Source organism: Rhipicephalus microplus, chromosome 6 (genome assembly GCF_043290135.1).
Source record: "Rhipicephalus microplus isolate Deutch F79 chromosome 6, USDA_Rmic, whole genome shotgun sequence".
NCBI classification, from domain to species: domain Eukaryota; kingdom Metazoa; phylum Arthropoda; class Arachnida; order Ixodida; family Ixodidae; genus Rhipicephalus; species Rhipicephalus microplus.
In genome coordinates, this window is record NC_134705.1 from 81,623,583 (window position 1) to 81,650,243 (window position 26,661).

A 26,661-nucleotide genomic window follows, 5' to 3' on the forward strand; every position below is an offset into this window, starting at 1 on the left:
AGAAGTGCCACTTCAACAACACAGGCATTAAAGTATTGGGTCACCTAGTCTGCAAAGATGCCGCTGGACCCGACCCCGACAAGGTTGCTGCTCTAATTAGTTTTCCCCGCCCAGGCAATCAAAAAAAATTGCGGAGTTTCTTGCGCCTGGCGTCTTACTTCCGCCGCTTCATCAGTCACTTTGCTGCCATTGCGGGGCCGTTACACATGCTTCTGATGTCGAGAACGGCCTTCACTTGGACTGACGAGTCCGAGTGTGCTTTCTAATCCCTTAAACATCTGACCCCGTCCTCCGTCACTTCGATAAGAGTGCACCCACTCTCCTGCACATAGATGCCCGCTGCCGCGAAATCGGTGCTGTCCTCCCCCAGCGTGACGACACATCATGTGAGCGAGTAGTGGCGTATTCCAGCCGCGTACTAACACCTATAGAGCAAAACTACTCGACAAGAGAACAGGAATGTCTCGCTGTCATTTGGGCCATCCATAAATTTCGACCTTATTGGTATGCACGCCACTTCACTCTGATTACCGACCACCATGCTCTATGCTGGTTGCCCTCACTGAAGAATTTGCCTGGGTACCTCAGTCACTGAATAATTCATTTGCAAGAGTACAATTTTGACGTTGTGTACAGGTCTGGCGAACAGCCTCAGGATGCCGACGCTCTCTCTCACTGCCCTCTGCCACTTTCACCTCCAACCACGCATCCTCAATGCCCCTTAGGTGATCAAGCGGATCCCTCTTCGTTCACGCTATCATCCCTGAAAGTTGCTTGGTCACTATCTTTAAACAGCAGCTCTCAGTTTGCCACGTGCCAATGTGACGACCCCTACTCTAACCGCATCATCAGATACCTGAATGGCTCGCGTTCTCCACCTAATGCCGGACTACGTCGTCAGCTACGGCAGTTCAAGCTAGAGAACAATGTCCTTCAGCGCAATACTTACAATGCGAATGGGCATCGGTGGGCGCTAGTACTTCCCCGTTCACTGCGAAAGCGAGTTTTCGAAACATTGCATGACATCCCATCAGCTGGACACTTAGGATTTCAGAAGACCTACAACCTCGTTAGGAGCCGCTTCTTCTACACCTTTTGTTAATGTCAGCATAAACCTCGTCAAATCACTTTCTGTAACGCCAGCGGGCCACCACTGGATCGTCACAGCCGTCAACCATCTCACACGATACGAGGAGAACGCTCCTCTACGTAGTGACTCTGCCTCATACGTTCCCGCCTTCTTTGTAGGAGCCATTGTGTTGTGTCATGGTGCACCGGCGTGTTGTTGAGTGACCAAGGCAAGGCCTTCCTTTTCACAATTCTTGACGGAATTCTGAAAATTTTTGGCAAAGTTCATAAGACCCCATTCGCTTACCACCCGCAGGCAGAGCGGCCTAAAATAGTGATTCCACCGGACTCTAATCGACATGATATTCATGTACATAGGACTGAACTACGTCTGGGACAAAAACTTCCGTTCGTAACGACTGCACGCAACACCGCTGTTCAACGCACGACCGTATATTCACCTTTTTTCCTCGTCTACGGTCATGCGCCAACTTTCTTCTTCAACGTTTCTTTCTTCATTGTAACGACAAAAAACGTCCACAACTACACTAAAACATTTCGTCTGCAGGCTCGCTGACACGACAACGTGCTCAACTCAACAAGGACGCCGGTCAACAAGACCGCAAACAACGCTATGACAGCTTTCGTCGAGACGTCACCTTCCGTCCTGGAAATGAAGTACTACTTTAGACGCCTGTTCCTACACCCGGTTTGTGCGAAGTTTCAGTCACGCTTTCTTGGATCTTAGGTTGTTTGTAAAAGAACATCTCCTGTCAATTACGTCGTCACTCCCGTCGAGGCTTCCTCGGACCATCGTTACCACGCCTCCGAGATGGTCCACGTTTCACGTGTGAAACTTTTTGTTCACTGTACCTTTTCCACCTAAGTCTCGGCCGGGCCGACCACTCAAGTGCGCGGGGAAAATAAGTGTTAGCAATAGTTATGCGTTCCATCTTCTCATCTGTACATACTCATCATCACCCCTTTAGTTTAGGTTGTGGGGCACCGACTCGAGACAATAAAGAAGTGTCTTCTCAAGAGCTACGACACTGTGTGTTACAATATATATATATATATATATATATATATATATATATATTATGAAGTCTTGGTTTGGATTACCTTTTATTAGGCCCGAGGAACCGGCAGCTGAGAGCTACGATGAATGAGCCAAGATGATGATGCTACGCGACAACGATGAGGATGCATGAGCCACACATGATAATGATGATAATGTACCGGTGAAGAGGATGCGTATACTAAATGTCCACATCAATCCCCCCCCCCCCCCGTGAAAGCGGCCAGCCTGGCCGCGGCAAGTCAAGGGGACAAAGAACGTCGCATGAAGGGCTTCATACGGGAGACATGGACGACCTCTGTAGTTCGATAACGGCGATCTGCTGGGGCTACAAGTGGCGTCACGCGATAATTCACTGGTGAAGTTTCTTCAAGAACTGTGTACGACCCGATAAACCGAGGCTGAAATTTGTCACACGAACCAGGTGCGTGAACAGGCGTCAAAAGGAGCACTTCGTCTCCAGGTTGGAAGGATACAGCACGATGCGATTCATCATAAACTAGCTTTCTGTCTTGCTGTAGGGCTTCAGTGTTTATACTAGCTCGTTGGCGGCACTGTGCGAGTCGTATAAACGTATTCAGAGGAAACGTATTCCTCTGAAGAGGATGGAGATGAATTCGCTTGGCAGGTAAAGAAAGAGACGTCCAGGAAAGAAATAGGGGAGCGTCCATAAACTAAGTAAAATGGCGAGTAGCCGGTTGTTCGCTGAATGGCCGTATTGTAGGTGAAAGTGACGAATGGTAGAACAACGTCCCAGTTTTTGTGGTCTGGTTGAATATAGGCGGCGATCATGTCAGCAAGAGTGCGGTGGAATCGCTCAGTGAGGCCGTCAGTCTGGGGATGATAACTAGAGGCAGTCTTGTGAGTTGTGCCGGAGGCGTGAAGAAGTTCGTTCACTAGTTGTGAAAGAAAGGCCCTTCCACGGTCACTGAGCAACACACGTGGAGCACCATGACGCAGTATAATGGCTCGGAGGATGAAATCGGCAATCTCAGAAGCTGAACCAGTAGTAACGAATGCCGTCTCGGCGTAGCACGTCAAATGGTCAATGGCTGTTACTATCCACCGGTTTCCAGCAGCAATGAACTGGGAGGGGGCCATAAAGATCGACGCCTACAACTTCGAATGGTGTGGCTGGGCACGGAAGAGGCTGTAGTGTACCGGCGGGAGCAGATGTTGGTAGTTTTCTACATTGGCAGGTAGTGCAGGACCCGACGTACCGTGCTACACTAGTGGTAATGCCTGGCCAATAAAACCAACTTCGAAGGCGATCGTAGGTTTTATGGTAACCAAGGTGACCAGCAGTTGGATGGTCATGAAGTGCCCTGAGGACTTCGGACCGAAGCGATCGGGGTAGAACGGGAACCCAGCGCTGACCGTCAGGATGGTAAATTTTGCGGTACAGCACCGAGTTTTCCAGCTTAAATTGCGAGAGTTGGCGATGGAGCCTTGCATTAGGTGGACGGGAACTGCCAGTGAGGTAGCCTATAATACGTTGACAGTATAGGTTAGCCAACTGTCGTGAAGGAAAATCGTGCGGGTCGTCCGAAGGCAGCTGGTCCCTAGAGGCGAGAGAGGAAACCGCCGTAGACGTGGACTCCGAGGGCGTGTTGTGCAAATTGATGGCGGAAACCCCGAGTGGAGTCGCTGGTAGTGGGCAGCGAGAAAGAGCATCGGCGTCACTATGCTTCCTGCCACACTTGTACACGATCTCAAAATCATATTCTTGGAGGCATAGAATCCAGCGTCCGAGGCGTCCCGACAAGTTCTTGAGTGTCGAAAGCCAACATAAAGCATGGTGGTCGGTCGCAATGGTGAAATGGCGGCCATGCAGATATGGACGAAATTTCTGTACTGACCAAACGATGGCGAGGCACTCCTGCTCGGTGATCGTGTAGTTCCTCTCGGCTGCGGAGAGGACGCGGCTGGCGTATGTAACGACTCGCTCTCGCGAAGAGTTGTCGCGTTGCAGGAGCACGGCTCTTAAACCACGGCCGCTAGAGTCTGTGTGCAGGAAGGTCGGTGCATCATCGTGAAAATGAGCAAGTACAGGGTCGGTCGTGGAGGCACTCTTCAACCTGTCAAAAGCCGATTCACATCCATGAGACCACTGAAAGGGCATACCGGAAGCAAGTAGCTTATGAAGTGGTGCGGCTATGGAGGCAAAGTTTTGTATGAATCGCCGAAAGTAAGAGACGAGACCAAGGAAACTTCGCAAATTTTTTGGTTTGTCAGGGCGAGGGAAGCGAAGCACTGCAGCAGTTTTATCAGGGTCTGGAAAAATTCCGTCCTTGCTCACAACATTACTGAGTACCTTGATAGATCTGCTGGCGAAATGGCACTTTTTGGTGTTAATTTGAAGACCAGCGCCCGCAAGACAAGTCAGGACCCCGTCCAAGCGTTGCAGATGTTGAGGAAACGCCGATGAAAAGACAACGATGTCATCGAGGTAACATAGGCAAGTCTTCCATTTCAGGCCACGCAGCACAGTGTCAATCATGCGCTCAAAAGTTGCGGGGGCATTGCATAGACCGAACGGCATAACATTGAATTCGTATAGGCCGTCCGAGGTTGCAAACGCAGTTTTTTTTATCATCTTCGTGCATGAAGATTTGTCAATAGCCGGAACGCAAGTCGAGGCTCGAAAAGTATTCAGCACACTGTAAGGAATCTAGGGCGTCGTCGATGCGTGGCATGGGGTATACGTCCTTCCTAGTGATCTTATTGAGTGCTCGGTAATCGACCCAAAATCGTACGGAACCGTCTTTTTTACGTACCAGAACGATGGGCGACGACCAAGGACTGGTTGAGGGTCGGATTATCTCCCGTTGGAGCATATCGTCTACGCTTTCTTCAATGATTTTTCGTTCGGCTAGAGAGACGCGGTACGGACGGCGGTGCACAATGGATGTTCCGTCGGTCTGAATACGATGTGCTGTAGCAGTTGTCTGGCCCAGGGTGGATGATTGAACGTCAAAAGAGTTTGCATGCTTTTCCAACAAATCAAGCAGCTGCTGCTTCTGTGAGTCATTCAAGTCTTTGTTGATGGCTGATGTAAAGGCCGAGGAAGCAGCATGATCTGCAGGATGGCCTTTGGAGGAGACAAGGGTGAGAGGCACAACGCATACAGGCTGCAGATCGGCAACGCAAGCGACAGTAGTGCCCCGTGGGAGTAAAATTTTATCTTGTGTGGTGTCGGTAGCAGCGACGAAAGTATCCAATGTTGAAGCGAGCCTTACCTGATGCCAGAGCTATGCCTTTATTAGGGCAACACGGTGACGGAGTGACCAAAATTTCACCAGATTCGACGTCGTTGGACAAAACTGTAACTAATTGATGTTCGTTTGGTGGTAACTCGATGTCTACTGCAGCGATGAGTCGAAGTGGCCTGTAGGTTTCGTCGTTGAGCAAGTGGTCCGTGTCAGTAAGATGGACGACACGTTGTGCACAGCAAATAGCCGCAGAAGCAGAGGAAAGAAAGTCCCAGCCTAAAATGAGTTCATGGGAGCACGGGGATAGCACAGCAAATTCTATATGATGATTAATTTCGTCGATTAGTACACGGGCAGTACAGAGAGCGGAAGGGCGAATCATTGTTCCCTGGGCTGTAACCAGTGTCGGTCCATCATAAGGCGTCGTGACTTTACGAATACGGGCACACAAATTAGCACGGATAACAGAAAACGCAGCCCCAGTGTCCACCAAAGCATCAACGTCCACTCCCTCAACTGTGACCACAATTATAATGTATGGGCGCGCTGGAGGAATTGAAGTCCTGTGTTGGAATGCAGTTTGTCCTCCAAAAACTGCATCACTTAGTTTTCCGGACGCCGATCAGAAGTAAGGAAAGCAGGCTGAAGAGGAGAAGACGAGCGCCGCTAAGGCGACGGTGAACGGCGTCGGGTTGATCGGTGACTACTGCGCAGTTCACCCGATGCTGGCGGAGATGGAGACCGACGCGGCGGTGACGAATAACGGCGGCCCTGGTACAAGGCTCCTCCACTACGTATGACAGCACCTCCACCACGTATGAAGTCTTGGTTTGGATTACCTTTTATTAGGCCCGAGGAACCGGCAGCCGACAGCTACGATGAATGAGCCAAGATGATGATGCTACGCGACAACGATGAGGATGCATGAGCCACACATGATAATGATGATAATGTACCGGAGAAGAGGATGCGTATACTAAATGCCCACAATATATATATATATATATATATATATATATATATATATATATATATATATATATATATATTGCTGTTTGAACAGCTTCACGCACCACCAGACAGTGTATGGAACGTAAAAAGATAAGTGTGAAGCAGCTAGGCCACATAAACGATAAAGCCCAAATTTTTTCGGCATAACAGGATGAAAGCGGATGATTTGCAACGAAGCATGTCATTTTCACTACCTATTTGCATTTCCAGTTCCCCATGAAAGGAACATACAGAAAGTGCTTTCGATCCGGTTATATTACCTGACAACATACGCGAGAATAAACGGGTGCTGCTTACCTTGAGTCCACGTAAACGTATTTATGATACAGCGCCCTCTCGAGTCCTGTTTTCCGGTCATTAACAAGCACGGTGCCCCGGCTATCTCCTTCTAACTGGTTGACACGGACTTGGTAGAAGGAGCCGCTGGTCGCTACCTAAGCGAAGAAAACAATTTTATCAGTTATCTACCAGTCGCAACCCGCGCCTACATTTTATTTTGTAGTATCATGACGCAATGTTGTTCGCAGCCTACACGAAAAATATTTTCGATTAGGTTCTTATAAAAAATGCAAAATTCACTATCAGACCTCAAAAGGGCCCTACTTCATTGCGACAGTTTTTCACCTTGGCTGCCGAAATGTAGTCGAGCCTCATAAAAACAAGCCGGATAGTAATAGCGCATTTCGTGCCAAGAAACGTACAAATATTTCGGAAATTTCGCTAGACATTTCTCCCACTTCTGTCTACAAATTATTCCATATAGTCAAATGGTCGAACCATGTACCGCTATTCACGCCCATTGGCGGACCTGACTATCGTCTGGTACAAAGCTGTCGAGGCAGCTGCGGGCCAGCGCGCGCTGACGAGCACGCTTTAGTTTTTTGCAGCGCGCTACAAAACTGCGGATAACGTGTGCAATGTAATTAGTTGTCGACATCTGCTGGCACAAGTGAACACTGGCATGTGCTAGGATTATGCAACTAAACACCAGATGGCTTGCACATTCTCATACATTTTCAAGCTTCTGGTGTGTGTTTTGTGTTATTATAAAATCTGTAATTCCAACTGTTTCCGTCTTGTTTCACATCTCTCCATCATTTACGAACTTTGGTGAGGCTATGGCTTTTTTTTAGTGTGGGACCCCAAATATGGTATAGAAAAAGCTAATTTACTCACATAAAATGCACCACAAAGAGTGAATATTCATTGAGTTCACCAGCGTGTATGGCCTCCTTAGTTTTCCGCAGCCGCAGCACATATACTAGGTGAAAAAGGGTTTATTGGCGACTGTTGTGACGGTGGTCCTACGACGAAACACGATCGGACAAGAGCAACGGTCAAGCAGATGCCGGCGATGATCAGCACGAGCTGAGCGAGACAAGCCCAGCACCCAGTACCCAAGCGACGGTGGCGATGTTGCTTGCCAACAATGCGTTTTCTTCTTCTCAATTTGCCCCCGCCAAAAAAGAGCCATCCTGGCGACCTAAGAGTCTGGAGGCAGAGGGCTATGATATGGCTTAAGGCAGGCGACGTGGACGATGTCACGTCCACGCCGGCGCATGTCGTCAGATGGGGAAAGTGGCTCGATGAGAAAATTCACCGGCGAGGTTTGCTCCAAAACGCGGTATGGGCCCTCGTACTTTGGAACGAGTTTTGAGGAAAGGCCGGGGGTTTGGTAAGGAACAGCCAGCCATACAAGTGATCCCGGGGAATAGCTGGGGCTTTGTGAAGAGTCGGCGTTGTTTTCTTTCTGGCGCTGTTGTTCTTGTGACGTAAAGGTGCGTGCGAGTTCACGGCAATCTTCCGCATTTCGGGCAGCTTCGGACACAGATGGGCATTCGGATGCGTCAGGACGGTATGGAAGGAGAGTGTCGATGGTGTGAGATGGTTCGCGTCCATAAAGAAGAAAGAAAGGTGAAAATCCAGTGGTAGACTGTGTCGCGGTGTTATATGCGAACGGGATGAATGGAAGAATGCGATCCCAGTTAGTATGATCGGATGTCACATACATGGCGAGCATATCGCCAAGGGTGCGGTTAAATCTTTCCGTGAGCCCGTTAGTCTGCGGGTGGTATGCGGTGGTCTTGCGATGAACAACATGGCATTCAGAAAGCAGAGACGTGACGACTTCTGATAGGAAGGCTCTACCTCGGTCGCTTAGTAGTTCTCGAGGTGCACCATGTCGTAGTATGAAGCGATGAAGGATGAAGGATGCTACGTCCCGCGCAGTGGCACTTGGAAGGGCGGCGGTCTCAGCGTAGCGTGTTAAATGGTCCACAGCGACTATTATCCACCGATTTTCATCTGATGTTGTCGGTAGAGGGCCATAGAGATCGATTCCGATCCGATCGAAAGGTTTGGCAGGGCACGGAAGCGGTTGAAGCGCACCGGACGAGTGGAAAGGCGGTGATTTGCGGCGTTGACAGTCAGGGCAGCCCATAACGAATTTTCGAACGAAATTATACATTCCGCGCTAGTAGAAGCGATGGCGAATGCGTTCGTAAGTTTTGAAAACTCCGGCATGACCACATTGGGGATCATCGTGAAAGGAGGCGCATATTTGTGATCGCAAGCTGCGTGGGAAAACCAAGAGCCACTTACGACCTTCGGGGGCGTAGTTGCGTCGGTGTAGCAGCCGATCACGAATGGCGAAATGTGCAGCTTGACGTCGGAGAGATCGTGGTACTGCAGTGGTTGACGATCCAGAGAGACAGTTAAAAAGGGAAGCGATCCACGGGTCCTTGTGTTGTTCACTGGTAAAGGAGTCGAGGTCGAGAGAGGCGACGGAGTTGGTACCAGTGGTTCCGCAGGCCGAGTCGGGAGGTAAAGGCGAACGCGACAGGGCGTCGGCGTCAGAATGCTTGCGTCCGCTGCGATAGATGACACGAATGTCGTACTCCTGGATTTGCAGTGCCCACCGAGCTAGGCGGCCAGAAGGATCTTTCAATGTGGCGAGCCAACAAAGTGCATGGTGGTCCGTTACCAAGTCGAATGGGCGACCGTACAAATAACGGCGGAACTTGCGAAGCGCCCACACTAGCGCCAAGCACTCTTTTTCAGTGACGCTGTAATTGGCTTCAGCTTTAGTAAGTGTGCGACTCGCATAAGCGACGACGTATTCGGAGTAGCCCGGCTTGCGTTGGGCGAGGACGGCGCCTAGACCAACCCCACTAGCGTCTGTGTGAACTTCCGTTGCAGCTGTTGGGTCGAAATGCCGAAGAATTGGAGGAGATGTTAGCAGACTACGGAGCGTGGCAAACGCGACGTCGCAGTCAGAAGACCAGGATGAAAGGTCTGCATCACCGCGTAGGAGGTTGGTCAGTGGTGACATGATCGACGCAAAATTTCGCACGAAGCGCCGGAAGTACGAGCATAGTCCGACAAAACTGCGTAATTCTTTCAGTGTAGTAGGTTTCGGGAACTCAGCGACTGCTCGCAATTTTGCAGGGTCGGGTCGAACACCATGCTTGGACACGATGTGTCCTAAGATGGACAGCTCTCGCGCGGCGAAGCGGCACTTTTTAAGGTTCAGTTGGAGACCAGCGTTGGTTAAACACGTCAGAACCAGTTGGAGCCGAAGCAGATGTGTAGGAAAATCGGGAGAGAAAACGACAATATCGTCGAGGTAGCATAGACACACAGACCACTTCAGTCCACGCAGTGTGTTGTCCATGAGTCGTTCAAACGTGGCAGGAGCATTACAGAGACCAAATGGCATTACGTTAAATTCGTACAGGCCATCTGGTGTAATGAACGCAGTTTTCTGGCGATCAGCTTCTGCCATAGGAACCTGCCAGTATCCAGATCGTAAGTCTAAGGAGGAGAAGAATTCGGCTCCTTGGAGGCTGTCAAGGGCGTCGTCGATGCGCGGTAGTGGATAGACGTCTTTCCGCGTCACCTTGTTTAATCGCCGGTAGTCGACGCAAAAGCGAATCGATCCATCCTTCTTTCGAACTAGAACGACAGGAGATGCCCAAGGACTGTGCGATGGTTTAATAACGCGACGGCGTAGCATCTCTTCGACCTGGTCGTTGATGACGTGACGTTCTGCAGCAGAGACACGGTACGGTCTTTGACGCAATGGCTGGTGTGAACCGGTGTCAATGTAGTGGTGCACTGCGGAAGTCCGACCCAATTGCGGCTGAGAAACGTCGAATGAATTCGCGAAGTGCTGGAGGAGATTAAGAAGCTCGGCGCGTTCATGGGCACTTAAGGTGTCGGCGATGGAACTCGAGAAGGTGTCACTCGATGAGCTCGGTGGGCATTCCAGTGGGGAAAGGGCATGAAGTTCGGTCGAGGCGCTACTGCACGATTCGTCTGGCATGTTAAGGAATAAAGAGGAGTCGAGGTACTCCACTCGACCGAGACATTCGCCGGCAAGTAGCGTAAGCGGTGCAGAAAGGGGGTTGTGGACGAAAATATTGCTTCGGCCCGCAGTGACGTCAAGTGTAGCGAAAGGCAAGTAAACGGCTCTGCGGCTCATGAAAATGTCGGAAGGTGTAAACATTACTGTAGCGTCGTTATGGCCATCGCAGCAAACAGGGACAACGGCAAGGGAGGCTGGCGGAATTTCAGTGTCTTCCCGTACGACGAGTTTTGGGGACCGCTCAAGAGCTTCGTGCAAAGGTTCGTCAGACAGGTGCGAAAATTGAACTTCAGCGCGTGCGCAGTCGATGACGGCATGATGATGTGACAGGAAGTCCCACCCGAGGATAACGTCATGCGAGCACACCGAAAGGACGATGAACTCGACAACGTACATAGAGCCTTGGATGAAAATGCGGGCTGTACAGGTGCCGAGAGGTCGAACTGGTTGTGCGCTAGCCGTACGAAGCGATAGTCCAGAGAGCGGCATGGTCACTTTGCGTAGGGAGCGGCAGAGCTGGGCGGCTATAACAGAAACGGCAGCACCTGTGTCGATGAGGGCAAAGGTAGAAACACCATCGACAGATATGGCGACGACGTTAGCAGGTGAAGTGCGAGGACTTGGGCATTTCGATGACGGCGCAGTTCTTGCCTCTGGAACTGCGGCGTTCAGTTTTCCTGGTTGGAGGAAGCGGGTCGGGGACGCATTGGGGACAGAGATCGCCTGCGAGGAGACGGCGAGCGGGGAGAGTGAGTCGGAGCTGGGGGCCGGGGTGACTGAGACTCGGGAAGATTAGTGTAGCCATACTGCGGTGAAGGATAGGGAGCAGGTAGGTGCGTGGGCTGCGGGTCATACAGTAACGGCCAAGTAGTGTTGTGTTGCGATTGGAAGCGACGACGACAATATCGTGCCACGTGTCCTGGAGTACCGCAGGCGTAGCAGATCGGTCGATTGTCAGCAGTGCGCCAGGAATTGCTGACTCGTGGTGCGGCCCAAGGTGTCGAAAGAGGGGTAGAGTGGGGAGCAACTGCAGGCATGGGTGGCAAAAGCTGCTGGCGAGGTCTGCTCCGTACCACCTGGGCATAAGTAAGAGGCGCGGCCACGGGCTGCATAGCCGGCGCATGGGGAACAGGCATGGCCACAGGCTGCTGGTGGGCAGCGACGGGAACAGCCTGAGCTACCTCTTCGGCAATAACGTCGCGGAGTGGGGTGGGCAGACGAGAGGAAGGCGGCTGCTGCGTGAAGGGAATTAGCGACAGCTGCCGAGCTACTTCTTCACGCACAAAGTCTTTGATCTCTTGCAGGGTTGTTGAGTAATCAGGAACAGAAGTAAGACTCGATAGTGAGTCAGCGTGTGAGGAAAATGGTCGAGTCCGGGCACGCTGCTTCCTCAACTCGTCGAAGCTTTGACATAACGTCACAAGTTCCGCAACAGTGGCAGGATTGCGCGCCAGGAGCATCTGAAATGCGCCGTCATTTATTCCTTTGAGGATGTGTTGAATCTTCTCTGACTCGGGCATGGCGTTGTTCACGCGGTTGCAAAGAGCAATAATGTCTTCGATATAACTGGTGAACGATTCAGATGGCTTCTGTGCGCGAGTCCGCAAGCGCTGTTCGGCTCTGGACTTGCGGACAGCGGGTCGGCCGAAAACGTCAGCAAACGACGTTTTGAAGATGGACCACGTCGTAATGTCGTTTTTGTGGTTGTTATACCACATTTCGGCCACGTCAGTGAGATAAAATATGACGTTAGTCAGTTTGTCCGCGTCATCCCACTTGTTGTTTGCGCTCACCAGTTCGTAGTTATCGAACCAGCCGTCCACGTCGGTCTCATCAGCTCCGCTGAAGACTTTGGGCTCTCGCAAACGAAGAACGCCGGGGTTGCTGGGGGATGGAGTGGAAGAGCCAGGTTGCGCGTTATTGGTAGCCATGATGGGAGGTAGCGTTCGGTTGCGCAGCTCCAGGTTTAGGCCACGGCGAATGGCAGCACCCAGGTTCAGGCGACGGGGAATGTCAGCACCCTCCACCAATTGAAAAAGGGTTTATTGGCGACTGTTGTGACGGTGGTCCTACGACGAAACACGATCGGACAAGAGCAACGGTCAAGCAGATGCCGGCGATGATCAGCACGAGCCGAGCGAGACAAGCCCAGCACCCAGTACCCAAGCGACGGTGGCGATGTTGCTTGCCAACAATGCGTTTTCTTCTTCACATAGGATAAAACGCATGTTGACTACTTAAGGAGTCAGTGAGGTTGAGTCACGTTTTTCATTGTCCTTAACTGAAGAGAGATACCGCAGTAAAACTGATAGCCTGGGAGTTTGTTAAACCCTGTTTTACTTTTTTTAGCGGGCGCAGAACATAGCGACAAGAAAGAGACAGACAAGTATTAAATCTCAATTTTTTTTAATAAGCTATGCATTTATTCACCCGAGAACCTGCTAAACGCAAGTGCGGTGCGAGTCATGTGACACGCGAGCAGAAAAAATAGGACTAAACAGAATTAAAAAAATATATGATCTCGTAATCTCTCACAGACACCAAAGCCTGACTAATGAATTTTTAGCACTCCTATTTATATGAATGGCTTTTCTCAGTTCATGTGTTAGTTTATCTTTACTAGCTAACAAAATATCTGCATCATGAAAGAAGGGATCAGAATGGCATGATTCACAATGATCGGACCACTCGGAAAATGGTCATTTTTCTAGTGAGTTAGCATTCTCTTTTAGACAAGTCTTTATGCAGCCGCCAGTCTGTCCTAGGTACATGTTTATACAGGTTAGCCATATCCAGTATACCACCTCTTTTCAGCAATTCGTAAACTTCGATTCTTTTTTTAGGCGACAGCTGCATTTTATTTCCCTTGTAATAAAGCTTTCTGACATTGGCCTGACATATCATAGCAAATGTGCACTGCATATGCGTTATGCTTGTTCCCAGGTAATAATGCGTTTTTTAAACAGTAGTTGAGAGTTAGCATTCATCTCTCTCACCTTTCCCTCCGTTCCATGAGCAATAAAACAAAGTTATAACATGAATCCAGATGCTAAACTTTGATTCTTTTTCGGAAACTATCGAACGATAGAAAGGATCAGCGCGTAGGTGAGAAGGGTAGTGAGCGGGTGATCAGACGGGTAAATAATGGGGCATATTGACCAATCGACCGACCGATCCATACCGTTATGAACGAGCCTCTTATTTTGAGTTGCTTTTTTGGGGGGATGATTCGCCGTTAGATTCTGTGGTATCTTTTGTAATGCAATGATTCTGCAAGAATTAAATTTTTCTAAAAGCTTTTCATGCCGAACCTTCCCTTCAATTAACAAAAATCGAGTATTTTCACTGATTAAGAGTTAGGTCGGCTCTTCATTTGCGCACGGCGCTTCTTAGAGCTCGAAATAAGCTCCAGAACATGATAATTGTAATAGGATAATAATAAAATTATAATCTGAAATGACGCTTTAAGCGAAGTGCCTGAGAAGATCATCCGAGATATAGCGCACGTACTGCTACTGCTTCTTTTGCTCCACATTCGTTTGTTGTGGAAAAGAATACTCGAACACGCGTTCCCCGCCTTGTTATTGCCTATGAACGGTTACCCACGAGCTACTGCGGTGACCCAGCCTTGCAGGTGCGTGGATGATCTCAATGATAGAAAATAGGCGTATTGATTATTCTACCGATTGATCGATGGTTCTGCGTATTTTCATTCAGAATTTATGCAAGACAATTTACTATTGTGTTAGGAGACGCAGCAAAAGGCCCGAAAGGTGCCTGACTAGGCTGCATCACCCAGACTGTGTGACAGTGCTTGATGTCATTCAAAATTTAACATAACCGCAAAAGCACTTGTATGGTACAATAGAATAAATTTAAAAAAAAAGTGTGCTCTTGTACATTTGCGAGAAAAAAACTGTAAAACAAAAACCAGCAAGACAGTTGTAGAAATTGGCCAGCAATGGCTAATGTTCGCTAAAGAAACTTGAAAGTGCAACTTTACCATACATGCAGCATAAGCACAAAGGCTGAATAGCAGCACATCCTTATCGAATGCTACCCACAGAATTTCTTTCCTGTAATAAAAAGCTACATCACACAGGAAAGCAAGTGCATTGTTTCAGTCAGCGTCACAGAACATAGACTTAGAAACAGAAATACTAGACAGAGGGGTCTCTGAGATGTACGCCGGAAAGTTCCGGACTACCTTGATGTACTCGATGAAGATAGTCCTGCTGTGGGTGCAGACTCGGGCTTCGCGCTTGGCGAGAGCCTTTTCCAGAGCGTCAAGATTGTTTATCCAAGTATCGTGCACGGCAACGCTCATAATAGCCACCAGTCTTCCGCTGTACAGTGTTGTCAACACCGTCACAAAGAGCCACCACGGGCCGAGAAATACGCGGTATCCGGCGCTCGCATGCTCTTCTTCCCACGGATCTGAGGGTGAGTAAAGCAGACGTTGCCGTTAGTTTAACCCAATCATCATGACTGTCTTACAGTATATATGAAGGAGGTTGTCATTTCACATATTTCCTTGTTATACCTGGGGTGCGTTTGCCGTGGGGAGCACAGGAATATTTGCATGCTAGTGACATAACTGTTGACTCAGAAAATTTGCGTGATTGAGCCGATACATATGAAGAGAGCAACGCGTGTGAAGCGGATAACGTGGTTTGGACGACTAGGGCATCGGCAGAAAACAGGCTGTATTTAAATAGGCAAGGGACAAAAACAAACCGCAATTATTTAGATTACTGGGCAAGTTGTTATGTGTTCATGTCCAAGCATAGCGTGAGAAAAATAGGACGCAGTACACAGGAGAGGCACAGTACCGGATAGCATCTGTCTTGTGCCTTCTTTATTGAGACGTATTTTTCTCGCTTTAAGCTTCGACATAAACAAACAAATAGATATATTTCACCGGCGATGTTTGAACTCATCTCGCTTTTGGGGTGTAACAGGCGCTTTCGCCTACTACTAGGCGCTCTCGTACTAGGTGCTTTTGTAACAAAGCTCAGCTAAGAATATTATCATGGACTCTTGACCTGAACAATAGGTCAGTACTCGGCTTCGTCAAGGTGAAGCACTTTATTTGGCCGACCATATGACTAGGAAACCAAAAGTCAAAATCTAGCAAGCAATGCATGCGCACGCTGTACACTGATATCGGCAAACAGTGCGATGGTCGTCGATCATCTGTCAAGTGGTAAAGCGCGTTGGCTTTTATACATGTATCATTGAAGTTAATCTTTATCGGGTGTGTCAGTTCCAGAATAACCTCTATGTACGGGTCGAGCACATAAACTCATCGGGAGGTTATAAAGTTATGTAGATAGCTATCAGCAGTTTCTCCTCCTTCGATCTGCATTCCAGGAGTTGGTCGCTGGTTAAAAGCAAGACCATAGTGGGGCCGTCGATTGGCGGAAGGTTGGTTGTGCTTTTGGACATTGTTGTTGCCAGTCATTCAGATGCGCTTTGCGCAAGTCAGAGCTTACATTTTAAAGGTGTTCACATGAAAATAGGAAGACCACGTGTGGCAATATGCCACCTGAAGACGAGCTTAAACAGTCGCTTGAAGATTTTGTTGCAACTATAGTCAGCTGCAACGCTGATCGTTTCTTGCATACATTTTTTACCCACAAGCCAGCCCCCGCCGCGGTGATCTAGTGGCTATGGTACTCGGCTGACCCGCAGGTCGCGGGTTCGAATCCCGGCTGCGGCGGCTGCATTTCCGATGGAGGCGGAAATGTTGTAAGCCCGTGTGCTCACATTTGGGTGCACGTTAAAGAACCCCAGGTGGTCGCAATTTCCGGAGCCCTCTACTACGGCGTCTCTCATAATCATATGGTGGTTTTGGGACGTAAAACCTCACATATCAATTTTTACCTACAAGCCGTTAAAATGCTTGGTGTGATTAGGCAACACTGGTGGTTCGCGCGTCGGTCTCATCTTCATATGGCTGAGAGAACGCATTCTTCATAACCACTGGGGGCGCGCATGAAGACCTGTTTAGAGTCACTTTTTGATGTCATCTCTGTGTTTCTCGTACCCACTGGTCGCACCATTGGTTCCTGGTAGCGGAGGTTGCAATTTTTATGGTGGTGAAATTGTTATAGGCCCGTGTGGTCCGGTTTGGGTGGATGCGTATGAAACCCGAGAGGTTGCCATTTCTGGAGCTTCCCACTACGGCGTCTCTCATAATCATATGGTGGTTTTGGGTCGTTAAACCCCAAACATCAATTAATCTATCAGTGTTTTCCCGTGGTAAAACTAGAGCTTCATTGTGCAGCGGGTTTGCCTCGCGAACAGACAGGTTCGCAATTAAAGAGAACACTTTCGTGTACACGATTTCCGTATATCGCTATCTTCACAAACCATGGCGGCTTAGATTAACGTAGGACTATGACTGTTTGACTGCTCTGACTGCTTTTGATAGACTAGTGGCATGCGGGAACAATATTTGTTTGTCTACGCGCAGTTCTGGGGCCTACTAAACAATAAGTGTACATCCGGGTGTTCTCTTTAACTGTGAACGGTACTGTACTTCCCAAGTATACTTCATTGCCTCACGTGCTTGCCACTTTCTTGCATCGCGTACTTGTCAGAGTATGTGCTAAGTACGCTTAAGTAATAAGTTTGATTGTATTAACACTTGTTCATACTATATGCGATACAAGTCAGAATTTGTTACTCATTCCTAGTCATTGTTGTGTACTCTTTGCGAAAACAGTGAACAAATATATAGAATGAGCGCTTGCTAGCCTCACTTTCCGATCAATTTCTAATGTTTGGATTTCTGAATTTTACAAGCGATTTCGCGATGGCTTTCACTGCTCCTAACAGTAAGCGGTCGCACGAAATTGTTCTTCAGATCATTGTGCTTCAAATTTTTTCTCAGCACTTCTTGGTATATGTTTTTGTAAGCCTAAATATTCCCTTCAGGAGAAACTTTTCGTTGATTTTGTGCTAATGTGTCAACTAGGTGAACCTAGTACTAAGCCACTCGATACTGTGTTTCAACAAAGAAAATAAAATACGCAACATTGTGCGACTGCCTCTAATTTATCGCAGTTAGCCAGTAAGTTAATTGTTGCAAACTGTGTTATTATCACATTTATTGTTACACAATTAGTTTTAGTGTAATTAACTGGAACAGAAAAATAGTGTTTTCAACTTAGTTAATAGAATGCGGTACGTCGAAACAACGCTGGACATCGCACCATTTTAATCAAGGTGATCGGCTGTACGGTCATACGTTGCACATTGTGGTTTAGTCACGGCGCAGTGGTAACGTGGAAGATTCTCGTCCAACGCGCAATACGCCTTCCTATTTCTTGGCATCTCTTTCAAACAGCGCAAAAAGAACTGCGCCCATAACACTTTGTCTCTGACATGCGGCTGCAAGTCGGAAACATGAACCATTTTGCGTCATCTTCATACCATGCTAGCTACTGAAGCTTGATTTAAGAAACAAAGCGTAACCCCTAAAGCTGTACAAGTGACACTAAAAATAAAAATGCACCATTTACCGCTGTGATTCAGCCCCGGGCTTTTTCAGTGAGACGCGGGCATTTTACCCCTGCACCACTTCGGCACAATCACGTGCAAGTTTGAAAACGAAACTTTGCAGACTAGCGAATGGAGTGCCACAAGCGGATTGATTATGTTTAGGCATCACTTTTCGAAGCTCGTTCCGGGCACTCTCATGTTAGCACGCCTTAGTATGTACCACCGTGAGACGGCTTAACACAAGTGTTCAACCACCTAGCTGCGACTGGCTTGGACCGAAGCCAGCGCAGGGGATTGTACATCTGTGAATCATCGGCGGCTAAAGCCCTAACCACATGCACGCAATTTCCTAGCTACAGCAGCAAGTGGCAGAGACCAATTTGCTCAGTGGCGCCGTCACGTCGCGATGGCATCATCCGCATGTCCGAGACAAAGTGTCATTGTTGCTTGAATGAAAACTATCGCGTTCGTACCCATAAATTGCACGTATAAAATGAAAACATACCAAATTTATTATTGTCTTGTGTGACATAAGGAAGCCACGAAAGCTTTTCCCCACCTCCTTTTTTGGCAATATTTGTTTTAACGACCACGGGCTGCCTAGAAGCGTAGGCTACGACGCACTTCACCAGACGATTTCACGTTGTAGCAAGCAACCAAATTGCCACTTGCTACAATACGCCAACACATCAAAACAAACCTTAGATAACAAGATTTAAAACAAAATACGGCCGCTCTCTCTCTGTCCGCGTGAGTTAACATTGTAAAAAAATGTAGCCAATACCTTGCATTCCTTGAAGTATGCGCGGATTACGAACGCCGAGAACAAATTGCAATTGAAGCGAGGACCAAGGATGGAGCCATGTCACCGGGAATCGCCACGCTGGCTTCGGGGCGAGAAGCGACCTTTTCTTGTTTCCCAAAAACACGCGACGCGAAAAGCGGCGGCGACGAATGGGCCTCCGCGAAGGCACATCTTGTCGCTCGTCGCTGTCGCGAGGAGAACGCGTGCATGTGGTTAGGGTTTAATCATCTCTGGAGCGCAGCTTATTTCAACTCACAGATTTTGCCATCGTGTGTCCTGGGGCGGCGACGATAGTGGTGTGCTGTCTTTCGGGAGCTGCGACGCGAGTGCCGCGAAATGGCACGTATGCGTGCCGCATCGTACGGCAGCGTCGGTGCGTTTGCGGTGGCTGAGCGTAGCTGTAGCGCCCAATAGACAGCAAACCACTCTCGTCACCGCAGCACCGCAGCTGCGGCAAGGTACCACAGACGCACCGAGTCTACTGTACGAATCGGTACGCAGACTTGCCGTTTCGCGGTGCTCGCGTGCGTCCAAGCCGGTCGAGTTCACGTTATGGCGGCTAGCCACGCCAAGGCCACGCTGCGGAGGGTTCGTGTTGAGGCGTGCTGACGGCTGCACCACTTAATAAATGCGAAGCATTTCTTAGCGAAATTCGGCGACTTTGAGCGTATCTATCTATCTATCTATCTATCTATCTATCTATCTATCTATCTATCTATCTATCTATCTATCTATCTATCTATATCCATCTAGCCGCCTACGACTTTTAGCTCTCCTGGCCGATTTGAAAATGGTATCAATACCAAACTTTGTATCACGTGCGATTACTGTATGAAGAACATATTTGACTAGTCATAACATGAAAATAAATAACTGTATGTCATGAATGTCATGAATTACATTTCATGATCATGCAGCTCTTGCGGTGGTTTCGTTCACATAGCATGTTGCAAAACTCATATGATATGACATGATTGAATGCCGAACACAAGCGACCATTCCTAACAAGAAAATCTTGACATGTGTCTCATGTAGCAACATGACTACATGCCACGCTCATGATGAGCTGGCGGTCGTTTCGCTGGCTTCACTTATACCAAATTTGATACTACGGGACGTGAAGGAATGACTAAGGTATGATACAGGTCCAAACATGCTAAACATGAGATGCGTGTCATGTAACAACATGACTACATGCTACGCTCATGATGCGCTCACGGCCGTTTTGCTTCACATGTACCAAACTCGGTATTACGTGACGCCAAGGGACGACATAGGTAAATGACACATCCAAACATGATAATCATACATACGTGTCATGTAACAACATGACTACATGCCACACTCATGATGCGCTCGCGGCCGTTTCGCTAGCTTTATATGTGTCCAGTAACACCGAAAGTTGGGCGAGTTGGTGACAGTTCATGATTACAAATAAGCAGCGCACGACGTTTTACAAAAGAACGGTGTCCCTATCGTCTTTCTTTTGTAAAACGTCGTGCGCTGCTTATTTGTAATTTATATGTGTCAAATTTTGTATTACGTGGAATCAATGGATGACGAAGGTATGTGACTGGTGCAAACATAATAATCATAAGAAGTGTCTCATGTGAGAACATATCTACATACCACAGCCAAGGTGCCATTAAACTTTGACGGGACACGGTGCGTGTGCTAGCCGGCGTTCATTTCGTCGTGTCCCGCCGGCGTTGTCATACCAGGTGCCGGTCTTGCCGCATACTCGCAGGCGCGCGCCGCGCTGCGTTGCTTCGACGCATGCGCGTTTTAGTGCGTCCGGCGCCCTTTCGTCATTAAAAGAGGGAGACACAGTGTTAACTGAGTAACGCATCGGCGCGAAATGCGACATGTCGCATTTCGCGCCGGTTGCCGTTGGGCCGCGCCGACGTACGCTGGTCGCGCCGGTCACGCCTGGCATCAGACTGTAGAGTGCTCGCGTTTTGCTAACGTAGCGTCGCTGTGCTAGCGTGCGCGCGTGTAAACACTACATTGGAGTATGTTGTGCCCTTCATGATGCACTCGCGGCCGTTTCACTAACTCCACATATTGCAAATTTTGTGTTTGGTGGTTTTGGGACGTTAAACCTCACAAATCAATCAATCGGCAAATTTTGTGTTACATGACGTCAATGCCAGTAAAGAATGGTAGGTGTAACCTTAAGAGACAAGAAGAGCACAGAGTGGATTAGGGAACAAACGGGGTTAAGGATATCATAGCTGAAATCTAGAAGAGGAAATGGACATGGGCCGGGCATCCAGCGCGTAGACAGGATAACCGCTGCTCATTAAGGGTAACTAACTGGATTCCCAGAGAACGTAAGCGGGTTAGGGGATGACAGAAGGTTAGGTAGGCAAATGAGATTAAGAAGTTTGCGGGTATAAATTGGCAGCAGCAAGCACAAGACCAGGTTAACTGGCGGAACATGGGAGAGGCCTTTGTCCTGCAGTGGACGTAGTCAGGATGATCATGATGATTATGATGATGATGATGATGATGACGTCAATGCATGACGACGAGTGCAAACGACACATCCAAACGCGATAATCATGACACGTAAGTCGTGTACAGCATCATTTACCTCCACCTCATAACGTTGTGCTGATTGTAGAGTGACATATCAAACCTCCTCATTCGGGCTTCGCATATCATCGATTCCCACTGTACGTGGGATCTGTAAGTTTTGCGTTTATCCGTGTTAAGTTCCGAATGAAGCTGAAGTTAACCATAAGTACATGCTAACAATGCTGCGTTTGTGGAGGCACACCTGATAGTCAAATTGAAGATTTCCTGTTAGTGTGTTCTCTTTCAATAAATTTGAGCAATTCATTGTGCACTCCTATGGATGGCGTTTATAGATATTCTTTGGAGGCGCTAACACCACATTTTTGGGCGCACTTTTTTGTGGTTCATTGAAATAAATACCAAGAAATAGTAAGGTGTATTGCACGTTGGACGAGAATCTTTCACGTAACCACTGCGCCTTCTCTAAACCACAATGTGCCACGTAGGACCGTATGGCCAATCTCTTTGATTAAAACGGTGCGATGTTCGACATTCGTTCGACGTACCGTAATATAATAACTAAGTCGGCAGTACTATTTTTTCTTCTTTCAATACATTACAGTGAAAATAAATTGTGTAACTATTGAATGTAATAATAACACAGTATGTAACAATTAACTTACCGGCTAACTATGATCAAATAGAGGCACTCGCACAAATTACATCTTTTATTTTTTTCTTAAAATGCAGTATCGAGTGGCTTGGTACTGAGTTCGCCTAGTTGACACATTTGCACAAAATCAACAGAAATTCTCGCCTGAAGGGAATATTTGAGCTTAGGACAACATATACCGTGAAGTGCTATGAAAAAATCTGAACCACAGTTATCTGAAGAACAATTTCGTGTAACCGATACTGATACGAGCAGTGATAGCCATCTAGAAATCGCTTGAAAAGTTCAGAAATCCAAGCATTAAACATTTATCGGAAAGTGAGGCTAGCAAGCGCTCATTCTATAAATTTGTTCACTGTTTTCGTAAAGAGTATACAACAATGACGAGGGAAGAGTGATAAACTCTGACTTGTAGCGTATATAAAATGTGCAAGTCTAGACAAAGAATTTTGGCAGTGAGCGTATCTTTTGTAAGTACCACCACACAGGACTCAATGAAATGGAATATATGGCCTCCGAGATGTTAGCGAATACCAGAATGGGCCTGCCTGTGCTCGATACGTTGCTTCCGATCGCCGGCCGTTGGCATGCTTCAAAGCAAACTCACTGAAAACGTCCTTTGGCCTGCGGCAAATCGCAAAAGTTTTAATACTGCAAAAGCAGGTTTTATCTTTTCAGCGTTCTTACTGAGACTAAGAAACAAATGTTATTTAGCTAGTAATCTTAGTGAACTAATCACGAAGCATACAAAAGATTTAGCGATAATTTATCCTAAATAATGAATAATTACGATGATTTGCCCTGTATTCATGACCGCCCTCAGTAAAAACAGGTTATGGTAGCAAATGTTTGCCCTCGCCAGAAATACACTCCATGTCAAACTTCTTCTTCACTGGCCATTTAGGGTTACTTCTTGTAGCAATACGTAGCAACGAAAGCTACATTATGAAACAAAAGCAAAGCAATACTGCTGTAACAAGTCACACTAAAAAAAGGTATATGATCTACAATTACGACTACAAACCGGGACTTTCAAGTGGAGAGCGACATTCCACCCCTGCACCACTTTGGTGGGGCGCGCTCAACTACTAAAACGACATTTTGCACACTACTGATCGCAGCGCCAAGAGCGAATTGGCTGCGTTTGGGCTTCCCTTTTCAAGCTTGCTGCTGCTGCTGTGCCGAACACTCTCCAGCTCTAGTACCCTTTAAGACACCATCGGTGGCGGAATAGAGCTCCTTCGAGAATGTCTTGCGTGCAAGCTTGCGTGTAGAAACACTTGACCACCTTCCCACGACACTGATGCTCTGCCGAAGAACTTGTTTTATAAGTGCGGAGGTGCTTAAACGCTCTACGCTCTTTCAGGTGTGCTCTGCTGATGCATTGTCATGTTACCGCTAGTGCACTCGCTTTAATGATGACAGCGGATGTGGATGAATTTATTCTATTTTTCTTCTTTTGTCCAATATTGGCGTGGGCGCACTTTCATAATTTACGATTTTATTTCACAAACCTTTTATTTCATTCCCGCAGGATGTTTTAGATCGATATCCCACTAACCAATGATCCTGCCGCCCGGTTCTTGGCCGATCCCCCTTAGCGGACGAATGCCAGAAATGTAAGAGGAGCATCAAGATTAATGAGGTATGGAAACAGCGGCGAACACTTACTCTGGCGACTGAGCGTAGAAAGAAGAAACCAGAAGTCGGGCGTATGATGACGCGCCCTTGTGGCGGGACTCCAGCGCAGGCAGAAAAGAAAAGCAGTTGACAACACCACGGAGAGCACTAGGAGGGCCCAGATCTGCGTGAAATAAACCTATGTGTCTACCGTACCCTTTGGGTTCCTCTCAGGTGTTACGGGCGCATAGCTAAAAAAAATAATAAAGGGCCTGTCAGAACTAGGGAATGTCAATAAAGTGCTATATATTGCACGAAGAAAAGTGTCATCACACGATGACGCACTCTCGGCTTCTTCAGCTATAGTGTAACTCTGCAGAAATGCTATCTGGGCAGATGAGCTTCGAAATCGGACCTACCCTGGAGTCAAGCAAGCAAAATATACAGTGGACACACATGGCGCTCCACTGAAATTTCATAGGACTTGCTTACGCATGCGTATGTATTTCAGTGCTTGTTCGTATTTGTCGTGTTTGATGCTTCTGCTGCTCTTTTGCCCAGTTGTCTTCGTTTGGCTTGTTAAAGTGATTGAACGTTGTGAGGCAGATAATCAATTGGCAGAACTCTTACGCGTGTTCCTCTATACCCGTGATTGGCACCGTTTTTACCATAGTCCATACTCCAGCTGCCTTTAAGAGCTTCTATTCTACGCTATTGTGTTGCAGAAACGCCTCCGCAGCATCCATACATAGCCTTCACTGTTAGACATGACTCTTGAAGATTCTTGAAGCATGCGTGCTACACCGCAAGGTAACACGCTCATCTATAACGTAGTTTTGCTTCGTTTATTTGTACGTGTTCGTTAGGTCTGATGTTGGGGCCCTACACACCTAGCTATTGGCGGTTCCATGTGCTATTCACTACACACAACTCTACTTCTTACGAACCCCTATAAAACTCGAACTTCTTACAGTCTTTCACACCCAGATCAGAAGCGCTATGCACAGAAAAGCGGGAACACATATGAAGGAGGACGCAGCTAGCCATTGAATGGCGTACACGGGCACTGTTTTTTTTTGTATTCTCTGAACTTCGTAACTTATATTTCGGCCTGAAAGTGGTACCTGTGCATCGTCTACACAATAAACGTACTCTAACTCACATAAATCATCATGATCATCTTGACTCAGCCCTCTGAAAGGCAAATTTCTCTCCGATGATTCGCCAATCAACCCTGTCTTGGGCTTTTTCTTGCCGCGTTACACCTGCGAACTTTTTAACCTCACCGGCCCAACTACCTTGTGTCTCCCCCTCGTGTGCTTACCTTCTCTTGGAATCCAGTGAGCTACCCTTAATGACCAGCGGTTATTCTGCCTACGTGTTACGTTGCCAGCCCTTTTCCATTTCTTCTTCTTGGTTTCAACTACGATATCTATAACCCTGGTTTGTTCCCTGACCTACTCGGCTCTCCTCTTGTCTCTTCTCGTTACACCTATCATTTTTCTTCCCATCGATCGCTGCGTCGTCCTCTATTTAAGTTGAACCGTTATTGTAAGCCTCCATATTTCTACTCTGTTGGTAAATACTTGCAAGATACAGCTGCTATATACTTTCCTTTTGAGGGTTAATGACAGATTACCATTCACGATTTGAGAATTGTGATCAATTTCGGTTAAATCATGATTTTAAATTATTCAGGGCGAGGGCCTCACCTTGAACGATGTGCTGATGCAGGCCATACGCAAGTGTTTATTAGCCGGCTGCAACCTCGGGCAAAGATCACGTGCCACGTCGCACCTTCTGCCGATGAGTGCTGCAGACTGGCTGCCTTGCCTCTCAGTTGTACTCCCTAACACTCAAAAAATTTACGCGTACAGAAATAGGAAAATAGAGGAAGGGCAAGCCGCTTCTCTTATAGCTCTATTTGTAGAACCTCGTGAGCATGTTTTGAGAGTACGGAGTTAAAGTCCCACCTATGGGACTGTATTTTTTGCTCCACTTCAATTACGTTCGATTCTAGACGTAACATATTAAAGAAATGTAGAAAACAACTTCTGATATCTCCTATGTTTTTGTTTCCCTAAATTTCCATTTAGCAGGTTTTGTTCTGCTTCCTATATATTTCATAGGGATTGTTATGTATGCTATGGTGAAGGCAAGTTATGTTGTTGAAATGCGGACTCTGTGTTCTCTGTGTGAGTATGTTCTCTGTGATATGCTTTTTTTTCATTGCTGTAAGCATTTATCAAACCCTCGATGCCTGTATTGTCTGGCTCATCAGATGTTGCATGTCAGCTTCGGCATTCGTACTTACGTCTTCACTGAAAGGCTTGATGATGGCCATGGCGAATGGAATAACCGTGGGCGCCCGCGTGGCGTAGCTGAGCACGTCGTACAGCACCGGATAGAGGTACGAAATCACCTCCGTGCGCTGCCGGGTGAAGCTGATCTCACTGAGCGCAAGGTGGCTTTTCTGCGAGACACGCAGTGCAGATGCGCATGGCAAAATTCGCGATCAATTGGATTGCATTCTGTATCTCAAAAACGTCAAAAAAAACTCGGTTATGTTCTATTTTACAGTGTGGCTGCATATAAGTAGGCAGTTCTGACAAAACCAAACAGTAAAGCTTTGAACAGATTGCCCCTAGTAAGTTGATACTACAAAAATATTATTTGTTTTAAAAAATAGTATTATATATTATTACATTATTAAAATATTTTCAAGATTACCAATAATACAATTATTACACCCGGCTTTTTTTCGCAATACCGCAATATTTTTATGAGAGGCGCTGTATT